The 17,351-nt window shown below is 38.2% G+C and overlaps 2 protein-coding genes across 3 annotated transcripts in view; one reads left to right on the top strand and one right to left on the bottom strand.

Annotated features, from left to right (window-relative positions):
* Positions 1-2,929, bottom strand: part of zgc:86896 (uncharacterized protein LOC415190 homolog) — a 55,352-nt gene extending 52,423 nt beyond the window's left edge. The window contains exon 1 of one of the 2 annotated variants that reach the window (XM_028819129.2): positions 2,809-2,929. The gene's annotated coding sequence lies outside the window, so the exon portion shown is untranslated. The remainder of the gene's footprint in view (positions 1-2,808) is intronic. The other variant, XM_051936252.1, reaches the window with a different exon arrangement.
* A 99-nt stretch (positions 2,930-3,028) lies between these two features.
* LOC114664845 (cAMP-dependent protein kinase type I-alpha regulatory subunit) overlaps positions 3,029-17,351 on the top strand; it is a 77,557-nt gene continuing 63,234 nt past the window's right edge. The window contains exon 1 of the mRNA XM_028819130.2: positions 3,029-3,189. The gene's annotated coding sequence lies outside the window, so the exon portion shown is untranslated. The remainder of the gene's footprint in view (positions 3,190-17,351) is intronic.

The following is a 17,351-nucleotide window of genomic DNA, read 5'->3' as shown; positions in this document are numbered from 1 at the left end:
TTTTGTTTTTGATTTTTACAGTTCCTTTAGTACTGTCCAACCATCCCTGTTATGCAGGAATATGGTCCTGAATAATGGGCAATTTGTGAGGCAAACTGCAGTTTGTGAGACTCAAGGACTGTGTCTCTGTTATGAAAGTGAGCAACACTGGAACACCGCAAGGAGTAATTTTGTCTCCTTTTCTCTTCTCTCTCCTATACCTCAGACTATAAATATAACATCAGGTCATGTCACTTGCACAAATTTTCTGATTATTCTGTTCTTACAGGATGTATCGATAAGGGGGATGAGAGACAGCATAGTGAGTGGAGGAATCAGGTGGAGAACTTTGTTTCTTGGGGCAGAAAGAATTGTCTGCAACTTTATATAAGCTAAACCAAGGAACTGATTATTGACTTTCACCTTATCAAACAGTCTCTACACCAGGTCACTTTCAAGGAGTGGATATAGGGGTGGTGTACTGCAACAAGTACTTGGGTGTTCACATTAATGAGAGGCTGGTCTGGTCTTGTACCATAGCTTGTACCACAGAGGAACTATGTAAGAAAGGGCAGAGCAGGCTTTTTCTTAGGAGATTGCATTCCTTTAATGGGGGTAGTGACATCCTTCACACCTTCTTCAACTCAGTGATGGCCAGTATGATTTTCTGTGTTGTGGTGTGCTTTGCCAGTAACGTCACTTGAGGAGACGGCCATTGAATCAATAAACTAATTAAAAGGACAAGCTTTGTTACTAGGATGCACTCTCCAACCTGCCAGTGGTAGAAATGAAGGAGAGAATGATATCAAAACTGAGAGCCAGTATTAGCAATGCTGCACATCCTCAATCTGACACATTAACACCAAGGACTTTCAACCAATAAATCATTAAGCAGAAGTGTGTCAAAAAACGCTACTGGGGCTCCTATATACCAATGGCAAAACTGCGACTGAAACTTTTTCTTTTTAGTCATTCTTGTTGATATACTGTATGAAAGAATGTGTTTTTTACCATAATATAATATTACTGATTGATTGACTGAGCTTCTGTAAAACATCAAATTTCCCCCGTTGATAAATCAAGTCAGTGGGTAATGCTGCTGCCTCGCAGTTAGGAGACCCGGGTTCACTTCCCCGGTCCTCCCTGCGTGGAGTTTGCATGTTCTCCCCGTGTCTGCATGGGTTTCCTCCGGGTACTCCGGTTTCCTCCCACAGTCCAAAGACATGCAGGTTAAGTCTATTGGCGATTCTAAATTGTCCCTAGTGTGTGCTTGGTGTGTGGGTGGGTGTGTGTGTGCCCTGCGGTGTGCTGCCACCCTGTCCGGGGTTTGTTTCCTGTATTGCGCCCTGTGTTGGCTGGGATTAGCTCCAGCAGACCCCGTGACCTTGTAGTTAGGATATAGCGGGTTGGATAATGGATGGATGGATAAATAAAGTTCTGTTTATCTAAAATTTATATTTGATGTTGTTCATTTTTAATTTTTTGTGAAGCACTTTGACCTTGAGAAAGGTGCTATATACAGTAAATAAAATGCATTATTATTTTATTATCTTTTTTCCAGGTGGTCCTCATCAAAAACAACTGTAGCAGTACTTCCATAAGAAATATTTAAGTCTATAAATCTACATTTGTAGGAAGATAACTACAGTTAATTGCGGTCTTGCATTCAGATTAGATTACCTAAACTGTATTAATACCTTTGGGAAATATAAGTGCATTCTGCAGCAGAAACATAAAAAACAAACATACAGATGCACAGAGCAAATAATACAATCCATTAATAGATAGATAGATAGATAGATAGATAGATAGATAGATAGATAGATAGATAGATAGATAGATAGATAGATAGATATTGTAAAATAGCAAAACTCATACAAGTAAACTTAGGGTGCAAGTATTTAGTCTGGGGCATCCAGAGGAAGCAATGAATTGCCTAATCAAAGTGGGCAGAAAAGGTCCCCAGGGGCACTTCTTAAAACACTGTGAAGGAATGAGTCTGAGGCCAAAAATGTTCCAAGAGAGGACCACCTGTAGGGGATGGAGAGGATTTTTCATGATGGCATCCAACAGCTTCCACTGTGTACAGGGTTTGCTCTGTGATGGCGCAGGCTTTCCTGATAAGTTTGTTCAAACATTGTGTGTCTTTTAAACTCATGTTGTTTCCCCAAGAGACTGCATTGTAGAGCGATACACTGGCCACTATGGACTTTTAGTACATTTCCAGCAGCTTGCTGCACACATCAAACGACTTGAGTCTCCTTAGCAAGTACAATTTGCTCTGGCCCTTCTTGTACATTGTCACTGTGCTCTCAAACCAGTCCAATTTGTTGTTTATGTGAACTTCCACGGACTTGTAGCTCTGTACCAGTTCCACCTCCTCATCCTGAATGGTGACTGGTCTCTGAGGCTCTAGCCATGCTGGAAGTCTACCATCAACTCTTCTGTCTTGCGATGTTGTACTGCAGGTGGTTCTCGTTGCTTAGTTTTCCACAATTCTTATTTCAGTACTTCACGTCGCATGAATTTCAGGTATTTTTAAAAATAATTCGTGTAAGTTTTATTGGATCACCTGGCAGAAGAAATTATCAATCTAACTGCACGGTCCTCGTGTCTAAATGGTAACCCTGTTTGTGTGTATCGTTAACTTTTTTTAGGACTGGAAATGGTGCCAGTCGTTTTGAACGAAAGCTGGCAGGATGCTACTCCCAACTTTTTCAACCGCACCCTTTTCAAAGGGCTTGCAAAAGTATTCATGCTTCCCGACCACTATTTTTAAGATAAGTCTATTCTACTGAGTACATTGAGAAATGAATCAGAAATTCTTACCTTGACTTCAGCGCCCTCAGGTCATATGTGATATGCTGAGCAAAGACAAACGCTCAGGCGCGCTCCTTGTTCGTTCGCTGTGCCCGGAGGGTAACGGGGGAGTGACGGGGAGGGATCTGCCATCCCAAGAAGAGGAATGCCAAGGCTACGCAGCACTCCAGCCTCTGACGTCACGAAATCCCGTAAACTTGCCCTTTAAGGTTTCCAGGGGCTACGCTCATCGTGTCAGAACGAGGCCAATTGACGTCAATTCACGGCTGTGATTGGCTCTTCGTCTTGTTTCCGGTGCAGCGGCCACCAAGGACTGGGAAAGACAAGCCTGTAGTTTTGTGACGAGCAACAGAGAACGAAAAAACAGCAAAGAGTCATCTGAAAACACCAGTAAGTGTGTCGTGTTCTTCTTTAACAAGAACTGAATGAAACAGTGAGCACTGTGCTTTAAGGGGAGCTAAAGTAGGGAAACCATAGCTTCATAAGCCGACGATTCCTGTTTGTTGTTATTGTAATTTCCAAGATGGCGTCACTAGGAAGAGTGAGCTCTGCAGCTGCGGTGCTGGCTCTGTTTACTTTACCTGAGGTTGCACGTTAATAACGACCTCTTCTTTTCATTGGTTCTGCTTTGAACTTACAGATGTTTGTTTTTCCTCGCTTCTGTTCTGTTTTATTTTGTAAAAGATCTGCTGTACTCCCTCTGTTTACCATAAAACATCAGAACCAAAATGGAAACGTTTTGACAGTATGTTTACTGAATAGTCTTAAATATGCATTTTGCTTTGTTGTTAAGACTGCTAAAGACCTGTAAAATAATGTTCTATACCCAATTCACAGATGTATTGTGGACTGCGCTTTTATAAGAATGTGATTATGTAAGGTTGTTGACTCTTCTTTTAAGAAAAGCAAGGAGAGGGTCGTCAATCTTCTGTAATGTTATGGTCAGCTAACGGTGTGTCATTTCAGGTATGACCCCGGTTATTATTATTATTATTTTCAACTTGTATTTTATTTATGTGGTACCAGTCAAGTTGATACTGCAGAGGTTCTATCGCATCTTGTTTCTGTCATCAAGTGTTAGTCTCTGCATTTCTGCAAGGGGCAGACTGTATCGATATGCACACTATTTCTAATTGTACCCGTTTTAGCTTCTTTCTGCATTTTTTTCACTCTGACATTAACAATTGCAAGCATTTCAAAACCTCGTCCAACAAAGTTTATCGGATACACATTTTTTAGATGTTTAAATGTCTTTTTGATGAAATATTGCTAATGTTGCCATTGTGGCCTGTGAATTTGTCGTGGGCAATCTCTAATTTACCAGAAGAACATTAGACCTGAACTGTTGAAATCTTTGCATGTCAGTGCTTATGATCTGTCAGTGGGTTAAAAGAAATATTTTAAGCGAAAGTACATTTACGACAAAATTTAGGAAGCAGTTCTTTACGCAAAGAGTTGTGGGAATCTGGAAGAAACCACGAGACACCTAATTGAAGCCGAAACCTTGACAGCCGTTAAGAAGTACCAGAATGAGATGTTGGGACAGCTTAGACATTTAGGTAAATAAAGAAATGAGCCTGATGACTGATTGGTCTTTTCTTGTTTTTCACATTTCTTATGTTATGACATATTTTTTGAAGCAAACATCACTTTAATCATTGTTAACAGGAATTCCTTAGAACCCAACTTCAGCTGTTAACTTACAAAGGTTGCATAGTTAAATATAGAATGTGAAGCTTTTTTTTAATACTTTCTGAAGTCAGTTTTGCACATTACACACCTACGACAAAATAGCAATAGAACTGAGAGGAAATGAAGGGTGTCCTGGACCAGTGGCACTACCTTAAAGGTTTGCTTTTAACTGCTGCTTAATCTTGTAGTGGTAAATACTTTCACATAGTAGCATTTCTTTAGTTTGCTACCAGTTTTTTAGGTTTTTTGGCCACCACTTCATTCTGTATTTCTTTGCATTTTCTGTGAAATTTTTAATAAGATCAGAAAACCTAAAAGGCTTCCACTAACCTAATGACTGTTAACATTTTGGGTACACACATTTTTGCACTGTGGCTTTTTTGTTTATTTGGAATAGCAAAATAACCTAAAATGTTTATACTTTGTTTCTATTGTCAAACCTGCTTAATCCAGAGTTAGGGTTTTAGTGGGTCATAACATTCTCTTAGTCCTGATACCACTGTTTCAGTCTTCTGTATAAGTGATTGTTGTTGACATGGTAAAAATACAACATTCCTTCACTCACTTTTAAAACTACTACTTTTTGCACTCGGTGGTGGGAAGCATTGCAAATATATATTAGGTAGACAACTCAATTAGTGCTATGGTTAATAGCTGTATTGTAAATTGGGTAATGTACAGATTATTTTTATGATAAATCTAGTGATCTTCTTTTTTTTTTTTTTTTTTTTTTAAATTATACATTCAAAGTGAATCTAAGTAAAACACAATATTCCATGCTTTTCCGCAACCCTTATTTGTTTTAATGCCATAACAGCTGACTATGACCGGGTAGGAAGGAAAGGAGGAATTTCTTCTGAAGACTTTTAACCAATAAAAAAGTTCCATGTAAAATTAATTGTTTGTGTAGTTTTGTGATTAAGTGCCCATCAGCTTTAGCTTTTCGAAAACTTTTTTGTGTTAAAGTGATGTGTCATTCTTCAGTCAAATATTTCAAATCTGTCCTCAGCCCATCAGCTTTTGAAAGTGCCCAAATGAATGCCCCATTTAAATAGAGAGCCTTATCAATGTTTGGTAGCCTGAGCTGTCAGCATGTAGACATGTGTCTTTCATCACGTTTGCTAAGGAATGTTTTAGTATACAGAATTACTAAGCTGTTAATCTGCACTTTCTGATAGAGCTGTAGCAGAACAAAATGTTATATTAGGGTTGTCAGATAATTCACATTTTAAATCATGGTCAAAATATCACTCAATCTTAGTTATTTGAATGTTTAACCAAAGGAGTTCAGAAATGTCACAGTAGTCCCAAGAATGTGATTGTTGTACGATGTCTTAGCTGTTCAAACTGCCAAGATGTGTGCTTTTCATATTTACCTTTACTTATTCGGCTGACGCCTTTATCTAAAATACTTATGATACAATTGGTTACATTTCTTTTACTTTTCCAATTGGAGCACAGACAGGTCTCTTGATTTGCTCATGGTCACACAGTGTCAGTACCAGGATTTGAACACACAACCTCAGGGTTTGAAGTCAAAAGCCTTAACCACTACGCCACACTGCACGTATAAAATCTTAATATGTGACACAATAGACAAATAAGAAGGTAATATGTAAGAATTGTCTGACCTTGCTGAATGACGTCTCTCAGTTCTGTATCTTCAGTTATTTTTAGAGGTCTGCAGTCTGATGTGATCCATTTTGCAATAAATGGCAGTAGTTTTTAGATTTTGTTTCATTCTTTGACATAAGTTCAGTTGTACATTAATGGATTGTAGTCTGCTGCATATTTTGCAGCCTAATATTAGATTTTTTAACAGCACCACCATGCATGTTTTGCTCCTAAGTAACAAACCAAATAAGTTCTACTTTTGTGATATTTAACTTTGCCTGCAGTAAGTTAACAAGCATTGACAATTTTTGTTCTTTAAACCATCTGGGAAAGTTTTAGATCAAAACCAACCATAATAAATTTCATGTTTCTTAGGCATTGGTAACACTTTGAGCAGTAGTTCTCAAACTTTAAGTCAAGGCCTCAAAGATTTTGCACCATCTGTTCAGATCCCCTGCTAATATAAAGACAATGCTGCAAAGCAGAGAACAATCTTGTGTCTTGGTTACTGCTAACAGTACTTGCACTGCAAGACTTTGTATAATAGTAATAAAAGCAAATGCTTAACTACAGCAGACATTTGATACATATGTGATTAAATGTCGCATAGTATTTCTAGACCAGGAGTTTGCAGCCTTTTTCATTGGTGTTCCACCTCCATGAATTAAAATGTTTTGAAGCATCCTCATTTTTTTTCCAGTATTAATTTTTTAAGTATTGAACTCTTACCAAGCACAACTAAAAGGATTTTTCTTAACACCATCCCCTCCCCCTAATATTGTTCTTAGTTATTTTTACAAGTGGTTGCAAATGGTTGTTTATGTGGGTATGTACGTCTTTTAGTTTTTCTTATCTACATCAAATGCTTTGTTAATTATTTTAATGTATTAAAAGTGGTTTGATAAGGAATAAAAATTTGAATGCATGAGATTTCCATATTTTTAATTTACAAAAATTATACAGTTGCGTATGAATCCAGATCAAAAGAAGTACAATAAATATGATTAAGGGACAAAAATAACTCGGTCAGTGATGATGGATGAATGTCTTTACATAAGAAAGCTGACAAGCAAAAGGAGACTATTCCATCCTTGAAGGTTTCTGCTTCAAGTACATGTCTAGATAGCTTGTTCCAGATTCCCACAACTCTTTGCATAAATAACTGCTTCCTGGCTTCAGTCCTACATGCTGTTCCCCTTAATTTTCACTGATATCCTCAAGTATGTGAATCACCATTAAGTTGAAAGAATCCAGCTGCATCAACTTTAAGTCCCTTTGAGAATTTTGAAAACCTGAAGTAGGTCCCTCTGCGTTTTGCTAAATGTGTTTGAATCTCTGAGCATGTTAGAGTACGACTTGTCCTTAAGTTCTGTGATGCAATTGGTTGTCCATTCTGCACAGCTTCAAGTGCTGCTATGTCTTTCTTGTAGCATGGTGGCAAGAACTGAACACAGTACTAAAAATACGATCTCTCTAGTGTATTATATAGCCTTGATTTATATTTAAGACTTTTTATAATATAACAACATTTTGTATTCCTTTTTTATAGCTTCTGTGTGTTGCTTTGACAATGAGATTGCTGTATCAAAACAGACCTATAAATTCGTGTTTGTTTTATAGGGTCATTATTGTCGATGTTGGGTTCCAGTTATAATAACTTTAAGCACAGTTCTACTTCTAGCTTCAGCCTGTTCTTTTATTTATTTTTAAAGGAAGAATAAATGTTACCAAATATTGACAACTAAGTCTGAAACAGTTGCTTTCTTCTGTTGATTAATAGTAATAGTCCTAAAATGCAATGTTAGGCATGTGTATTTTATTAATATTTGTTAAAATCCATCTTTGTTCTTCATTATATATCCCTCTTCCTTAGTCTGCCAATTTGGAAAGTTGTTTGAAAAATAAACATACAAAAACAAGTTCACCAAAACTAAAAATCTTGTAATGTTGGAGCAGCACATTAAAAACAGACAGACACGCTGTGCAGACTTCTTGTTCTAATGGAGCAGGTGAAAAACACAGCAGTCGCCTGAAACAGTTGTCTTCATTCCCATTTTTTATCCACTTTCTTGTTTTCCCTTCACTTACAACCTGACAGTTGTTTATGTACTGCAATGTGAGAACTGCTGCTCTCTTGTTTAACTACACAGACCGTTTGTAACTAAATGACAGTTTTTTGTTAGAAACATGCACACCAGTAGCCAGCTGGAGGTCATTTTGTAGGGCTCCTCATGTTCTTCCTCACACAAAGGAGCAGATACCGGTCCTGCTGATGACCTTCTCCAGCCCTGTCCTGCTCTCCTTGTGTAACAGCCCATCTCGTGGCTTCTGTCTTGCTTTTGAGACTGTGCTGGGAGACAGCAAATCTTATTGCGATGGCACATATGGATGTGCTATCCTGGAGAAGTTGGACTACCTGTGCAAACTGAATCGGCTGCAGGTACCTCCTTATGCTGTCAGTAGTGACAAGGACACCAGCAAAACTCCAGGCTAGAGAAGAATCAGTCAGGAAGCATTAGGAGAGAGCAACTGTCTGAGGCCACCACCTTTAAAAACCTTCCCTTATTTGGGGGTTGTCTTGCTGTTGCCTCTCTGTTGCACCTGTTGTCACTCTCATTTGCACCAAAGCAGAAGAAGTTGATTCACAATCGCTTATACTTTCGAACTGGACAGATTGATATCTCTGAAGCTTAACTGAGTTGGTGTTGGACTGTGATGATTAAGTGTTCCCATCATTTTTTTGAGCAATGTAGTAGACCAAGTATACTCTTCAGTGTATTGCCCTAATACCATGCTACACATTTACAGAAAGTATGTCACCTTCCATTTTGTTTCATCTAGTAAAAACTACATTATATCTAATTTTAAAATTTTGATCATTGAATAAAACTAATTTTAAACTTTATTTATATTTTTAATTTTGGGCAATAAAGACATAGGAGCATTTTTTATTTTGGGGGATAATAGAGAGTTTTGATTGTCTGGTTGACCCTGACAAATGTTGTATGTGCATTTGCTATGGACTTCCTATGGAGACATGTTCAAAGTATTTAAGACCCCTTTTTTGCCAGTTGAGGGGTCAGGTGCTGTTTTCTGCCATATAAGATTCCCCTTTATTAAGAAATACTGATGGACTGTAAATATGTAATATTTATTGATATATAATATCAGGAGATAATTGCTAAATACAGGCAGCATATTTGTGTTGTATGTTAACCTTTGGATTGCTATTTAATTTTGTTATTCACTTAATGGAAAATTTGGATACCACCGTTTTAAGTTATGTTCTGTTTTAGGCATCTTATTGTGCAATTTGCACATCTTAATAGTTGCTAAAATTAATAATACATTTTTGTAAAAGCTCTTTACAAGGAACCCATGGATAAATTACAGTGGAATTATACAGTTAATGAAAAATATGTACCATAAAAATATAATGCTTACCTTTTTTAATATTAATAGAAAGTAGGTATTGGCATGAATGTTGTCCTAAGGGTTTTAGGTAACACCTAATGAATGATCATATTGTTAACTGGATAAACCATTTCTTTGCAGACCCTTATTTCCCATACTAGCAAGGTCCCCAAAGTCATTAAACATCAAGAGTCAGAGTGCACAGAAAATAACTTGAAGCAAAAATGTGTAAACAGCTGTTAAGTGCAGAATAAAACCTAAAGCGTACACTGTATAATTTTGAGTGAACCTACTTTTGTACTTGTTTACCATTATACCTGTATATGCTGTCTTAAAATCTGTTTTGTTCACAAAACCTTATTCTTTTCTGTAAACTGTTGTTTAGTAAGTTTGTTGTTGATGGTAGGTACAAGTCTTTGTTAACAACTAACACTCTGATTGCATAGTCATGGTATATTATTGATATACCATCTCTCTTAAACATCTGTAATAGAGAAATATTGGTATTTTATGAGCAAGGGAGTGTTCATATCACTGTTTTAGCATATCCTAAATAGGACCTCTTCTAATCAGCAGGAAATATTGGAGATTTAACAGTTGTGCAAAACTTTTGCAGCCATGCTTTTGATTGAGGGAATTGGAGTAAATATTGATTTTAATATTGAGATTTTTATACCAAATGGTACAGAGAGTAAGTTGGCCCCTTTCTGGCATCTTTAATGTTTTGAATAATTTTTCTGCAAGTTGATCATGAATTTAAATGCTGATAAGATGAGCAAGCTTTCAGTGTTCCTACTTTGACTTATTGTGTGAGGTGTCATTTTTCAGTGTTGTTCAATTAATTAAATCGGATTTGTGCACAAGATTGTAAATTAGATCCTGCCCCAAGTGGAGGAGTTCAAGTATCTCGGGGTCTTGTTCACGAGTGAGGGAAGAATGGAGCGTGAGATCGACAGGCGGATCGGTGCGGCATCCGCAGTAATGCGGGCACTGCATCGGTCAGTCGTGGTGAAAAAGGAGCTGAGCCGCAAGGCTCAGCTCTCAATTTACCAGTCGATCTATGTTCCTACCCTCACCTATGGTCATGAACTATGGGTAGTGACCGAAAGAATGAGATCGCGAATACAAGCGGCTGAAATGAGTTTCCTCCGCAGGGTGTCTGGGCTTTCCCTTAAAGATAGGGTGAGAAGCTCAGTCATCCGGGAGGGTCTCAGAGTAGAGCCGCTGCTCCTCTGCATTGAGAGGAGTCAGATAAGGTGGTTCGGGCATCTGATCAGGATGCCTCCTGGACGCCTCCCTGGTGAGGTGTTCCGGGCACGTCTAACCTGGAGGAGGCCCCGGGGAAGACCCAGGACATGTTGGAGGGACTATGTCTCTCGACTGGCCTGGGAACGCCTTGGGATTCTCCCGGAAGAGCTAGAAGAAGTGGCCGGGGAGAGGGAAATCTGGGCATCTCTGCTCAAGCTGCTGCCCCCGCGACCCGACCTCGGATAAGCGGGAGACAATGGATGGATGGATGGATGGATCCTCTACTTTTTAAATAGGAAATTGACACTTGGCACTTAGGTAGAGAAATAAAGTCTGTAAAAAATGAGGATATAGCAGTGCATTTAAAAGTAAAGTTTAATGAGTTACCTCAACAATGATTAGAGAGTAGCACACGGTTTTTAATGGAATAAGGCCTTTTTGGGAATGGGGTGTTTTCTATAAAGAAATATAAAAAACAGCAAATAAAAGAGGTGAAAAAATGTGTTGTGGTCTTTGTTTTTAAAGTGAGAAGGGAGAATGCAGCGAGGAACTGTATTTTGTCCTCCGTTTTAAATGTAGAAGTGAACCCATATCAGCCTTGTCTTATTGTATCAGTGGAAGTGCTACTAATCAAAGTGGCACAAAAAAACCACGTCGGACAAAAAGGCAATAACATACAAAGCAGCAAATGACTGTAGCTAGTGATTCTTCTGGGGTAAGTTTTATTTACTGAAAAGATTTTTTTATAAAAAAAATGTAAATAAAATGTATATGTAGTATAACAAAACGTGTAACATAAGGAGAAATGCTATGCAAATAACACAAACGAAAGCGCGCAGAAACACTTGTAAATAAAAGGGCTATTATACTTTATTATCCTTTGCAAGAACTCTAAAAGCTGAACCCATCCATATGTTAATATTAACTGTTGTAGGTGGCAGTTTAGTTGGATATATCTTGATTTGAATGTAGAAGTAGGTGGTATGGCCAAAAATCCATGTCAGGATATAATTAAAACTTAAGATGTTTTTTTAACTGATAATGGCATAATGTATTTGTATATGTAGTTTCAGACTGAAATATGTTTATTTATTAAATAACACAAGTTAATAATTAATTGTGCATACAGTTGCACCTCTGTATCCATCAAAACACTTAATGCTTCAAATCACACAGCACTTTGGAGAACATCCTTAGAATAAGGTGGGGTCACTTAAAAAAAAAAAATTTTAAAAAAAAGCCTGCAAGTGGCATATCATTGTTTGTCAGTTGACTGAGATTGTAGTGTATTTTATTAATGACACTTTTTTTGTAATATAACTTTTATATTTAAAAGAATTGTTAGTTTAATTTTACAAAATTATATATTCGTATTTTTAACAGTGGCTTCCATTGATTTGTTCTTTATGAACATGCATTAAATTCTGATTTAACTCAATTCATAATTATAACAAACATTTTTATTAATAATATTTGTTACAAAAAGTTGAATATAGGGACTGCATTTAATTGTTTTGTTTATATCTTTGCCTTTACCACACAGTGCACATCTTCAATGTCTAATTCTTGCAGTGCCCTGCTGTGTAATTTTTTTCAATGTTGACCCAATATTTTGAAAGGAACTACCGTATTTCATATTGCAGCAGTTTCAGTTATGAATTCTTCTTTCAAAGTCCTTTTTCTTGGTGGTCTTAGATTTTATTGGTTAGAATGATAAAGGACATGAGCATTTATACCCTCTAAATTAATTATTTTTAAGAAAACTGCATGGTTCCAACTTCTTGAATTTTTGAAACCATTTTCAATTTATATTTAAACTGATAGTGGCTGAATGTACAAATCCTGTAATTTTTTTTTTTTTGAGGAAATCTGGAGTTGCCATACTAAATGGCATCTTTGGAAGCTGATTATTATTATACTAGCCACATGCTACGCTGCATAATCACGCCGCCTATTTAATGATTTTTAAGCACTGGGAAAAAAATGAACATTTGAAAAATCCGTAATTTAATAAACCACCAAGAAAAGTAACATTGCAACAATGCACGCTACGAACCAACATACAATTGTCAATGACTGAAAACTGGAGGACCGCCGTCGCGCATCCACCTCCCAGAGCGAGGGACGGGGCTGGACGACGCTCAGGCGCGGAGGGCGGAACGGGGGGGAGAGGGGAAGGACACCCATTCTGCCCCCTCCGTCCTGGCCCCCCCGCAATTCTAGTTTGCTGATTTCTTAGTCATCACTTAATCATCGTTCAGTACGCATTGCCTGCTCATGTGCCCACCCCCAACTCCTCACCTGAGTCGTTTTTGTCTCCACTACAGTCCACATGCACCTCTGAGCCACGTTGAGTTTTCATTGTTCTTTGCGGTTCCGGCTGCTTTTCTATATATAATCCACCAAGTCACCCGACCATGGTAGTAGTCGGGGTGGGGGGAGGTGGGGTTACAAAAGGCAGGGATGTAATCAGTGTGAGCATATGCCCCGTACGTACTGGGAATTCCTCGTTCGTGGGGAATAATTGCAAGCCCCGGTCTCCATCACGAATGGGGTTCAACGGCTTACCCACGTCTCTCTGCGCCAGGTAGACACACGTTGATCCATTTAGTGTAGCACGCGTGCAGTACTGGACATCCAAGGGCATCACAGACCTGTTAATGCTCAATCTCAGGTGGCTGAAAGCCACTTGTCCCTCTAAGAAGTTGGACGCTGACCGCTCTTGGGTCATGTAACTATTTAGCAGGCGTGAGTCTCTTTCGTTTTCTGAATTAACCAGACAAATTGCTCCACCAACTAAGAACGGCCATGCACCACCACCCACAGAATCGAGAAACAGCTATCAATCTGTCAATCCTCTCCGTGTCTGAGCCGGGTGAGGTTTCCCGTGTTGAGTCAAATTAAGCGAAAGGCTCCACACCTGGTGGTGCCCTTCCGTCAATTCCTGTATGTTTCAGCTTTGCAACCATACTCCCCCACCCCACCGCCAGAACCAAAAAACTTTGGTTACCCGGTTGGCCGCCCGGTGAGTCATGGGAATGACGCCGCCGAATCGCCTGTCGGCATCGTTTATGGTCGGAACTAAGACAGTATGCAACCGTCTTCGAACCTCCGACTTTCGTTCTTGATTAATGAAAACATTCTTGGCAAATGCTTTCGCTCTCGCTCGAATTCTTGTCAGGCGTGTGCCATGGTCGGCTGCTTAGTGAATTGTTGGTGGGCGGGGCTCTGTGAGTTGTCATCGTATCCCATGGTCTTAGCGTTGGAGGGCGGGTCTGTGTGAGTTGGCAGGCGTGGCTATGCCGTGCATATCCCATGGTTGTCTTACTTGCATATCCCATGGTTGTCTTGCTTGGTCTGTCGGCTTAGTGAATTATATATATAGATTACACCTGTGTACAATATTTTTTCCTATATATTTGCAGCAATCAGTTATATCAGTAGCAATCTTGTTGCATTTGTTAAACATTACAGTTAGTTTGATAGATGTAAATCAGTGCACAGAAAGTAAACAAGGACATGTTTGAATTCTTTAACTTTTGTCAACATTGGAGATTTTTTCTCATTGCTGTTAGTCAGTGAATCACTTGTTGCAGCAGAAGACGACCTTTAGAGAGAGATTTCAAATTTTACTCAGATTTTCAGTGAATTCACCAAAGATACATATGTGAAAATACTAAAGCATTTGGAAAATGGCACCTTGTTTTTTTATGGGATTTTTGTGAATCTCTGCCAATCATGTCACTGTGTACAGGGGGTCCTCGGGTTACAACACGAAATTCATAAAAAGTTTCGAGTTTACAACGCTCACTCCCATATAAAAACTTTAAAAAAAATTGAGACGTGAGTGTTTCGGCTGACACCGTTAGTGTCATACTTACAGATTATGTGGGCGAACTAGTTTGGTTGCGCAGGGCGGAAGTATGTGGCGTTTGATTGAGGGAGTTGGCGAACTAGTTTGGTTCCAGTAGGCACAAGTGTACCATTTGTGTTGCTTCGAAGAAGAGGAAAGCCGTCACAATGGAAGTGAAGTTAGACATTGTAAAGAGATGAGAAGGAATAAAAAGAAAATAATTTTTTTACACTCATTTTTTGCCATTTTTTATGTTACTACAGTACAGTGTACAGTACAGTATATTTATGTTCTTTTTCTGTGGCTTAGTTGTGTTTTTATGTTCTAGATTATGATATTTCAAATGTGTTAGGATAGGTAAGTGACTTAGGCCAGGGTGTGTTTTAACTTGAACCAAAATTCAGGTTACATTACTGTTGTAGGAGCAGAACTGTGTCGTAACCCAATGACCCCCAGTATTGAGTTTTTTTGGACTGTGTGTTTTGTCCTTTGCTGTAATGGGGGCTATTTTTTTTTCTTTTACAGTTTATTATTTCAGTTTAATAAATAAGACTTATAATATTTATGTTGTGTTTTATTTCAAGATTTTGTAGATGAGATATAGTGAATAAACTCTGTGGCCATTTCTAAAATTACAGTATTTTATACAGTTCATAAGAGAAAACATCTATTACTTGTAATTGTGTGTATTTAATGAGATTTTAGCAATAAGGACCTGACAGGCAGGTAATGAAATCATGTTGTCAGTGACAGGAGATCAGCTGCAAATGCCATCTTTCTAGATGAGGGAGAAAATATAGTCTTACAAAGAACTAAAGGTTGTAAGGCATTTTCATGTTTAGTTTGTTTGACCAGAACTCTCGCAAGATTTTCCTGAAAATCCGGTTCGATTAGGAAGATTTGAATACACCAGTTACACTCTGGTCTGGATTTTAACAACCGTACCAAGACCCTATGGAAAGGGTGGTCTTGGTTCAGTTCCAAGTAAACCCTGGAGCAGTTCTTATGAGGTCTGAATGTGATTTGACATGGGACTGATTTAATTACATGAAATAGTCTGTATTATATGCTTGCCATACTGTAGTCTCGCTGAGTGTCTGCAGTCAGTAGTTGGGGAGTCTTACTCATAGCATAATGAGTCAAGGATTAACATGGTACAGTACATTAAAAACAGTAAAAAGGTTAAAAAACGCACGAAGGTACAAAGATAAGACCATTCACATAAAATAACTTGGTTACATGCTCAATCAAAGCAGCACCAGATTTAGTGTCTGTGCCTCATGGTTACATGATTGAACAGAAGTTTCTAAAAAAAAAAAAAAAAAAAATTGGTGTAAAATTACTTGTGATCAGCTCAATTAGAACACATACAGAGGCAAGAAACGAACAGCACTGCCCTGTCAGACTGCTAATCAGATGTCCTAAACTTACACCAAGAACACAGTACACCCTGCGCACAGGTTGGGCATCCTCTGAATTTGCACACTAACATTGTTTGTCAATGCTAAGCAAACATTAATAACAAATGTACAAGTCAGTAGACGTGTGCTTTGAGATAAACTAAACTGAGGTTACGTTCATATTGTGGCTACTGGAGAGTAAATCAGAAACATACAGCTAAATGAAAATTACATGATAAGACTACTGTCATAAAATTGAAGCACCTTTAGCATAGCTTGTCTTCTGTTGTATACTCAGCTATTTGAAACGTATCCTTCAATGCATAAACTGTTCATCATGTTCAAGAAGTCTTCCACTTAATCATTGTCCAAAATACAGAGGTATACAAATACCCAGCATGATATTTTTTCCTGGGGGGGGGGTGTTTTTCGACGAAGCTGCTTGGATGAGCAGTGAAACGTATCTACCTAACAAGAAAGAAGTCCAGTTGCCATGACTCAACTACCAGATATTTTTTGACTGATGTAACTTACTAAAAAAAATAACCATCAAGCCACAGTATAAAAGAAAGCAGAAAGCACCTTTGTTGGCATGAGGCAGATGCTATAGAGTTTGTGAGTTAGGCAGATGATAGATAGCTTTTACAATGGAGGGATGACACTAAGATTTTTAAATGAAAATGAAGCATTGGTATGGGAGTGGGGCTGTAGGCAGTTTTGACACCCCACTGTAACAACATGCTATCTGAGGACAAAAGTACAGCACCACCTACAAAATGAAAATGCACCTCACTAAATGAAAAGAAGGTTATGCCAATGTGATGTATACTTTTAAAGAATGTCCTAGTTGTATTAAGAAGAATGGATTCTTTCTCCGTTATACTGAAACAAAGCTTGCAGTATAGACATTGATTTGAATCACTCAGGTTGTATGTTTTTGACTTATTTGGTTTCTCTGCAAATAAATATAAGTAATGATTAAATTAAAGTTTGAATATTACTTTATTGAAACCTGTCCTGTTTATTGGTATAGTCTACCCTAGTGTACTTGCTGTAATGATTTGTTACTTGTTTAGCAATTTCAAAGTAGTGACCAGGAAACCAAAGAATAAAGGTAATCTTGCAGGAGAACCTTCTAGCCCTTTTAGAGCATGTGAATCATGTTTGTTCAAGTGTGATATGTGCTTGTTCTGTTAGATCTGTGCAACCCTTTCAAATGTAGTATTTGGCAAGTCCCAGGTGGAGTGCAGTTCTTGGATTTTGTAATGATGGTTTGAAAATGTTTCCCTTTCAGGGGTAGAGGTTTGTGTGTCCTGACAGGTTTGTAAATA

Source organism: Erpetoichthys calabaricus, chromosome 14 (assembly GCF_900747795.2).
Source record: "Erpetoichthys calabaricus chromosome 14, fErpCal1.3, whole genome shotgun sequence".
Classification (NCBI taxonomy): Eukaryota; Metazoa; Chordata; class Cladistia; order Polypteriformes; family Polypteridae; genus Erpetoichthys; species Erpetoichthys calabaricus.
This window is presented reverse-complemented; position numbering and strand designations above follow the sequence as displayed.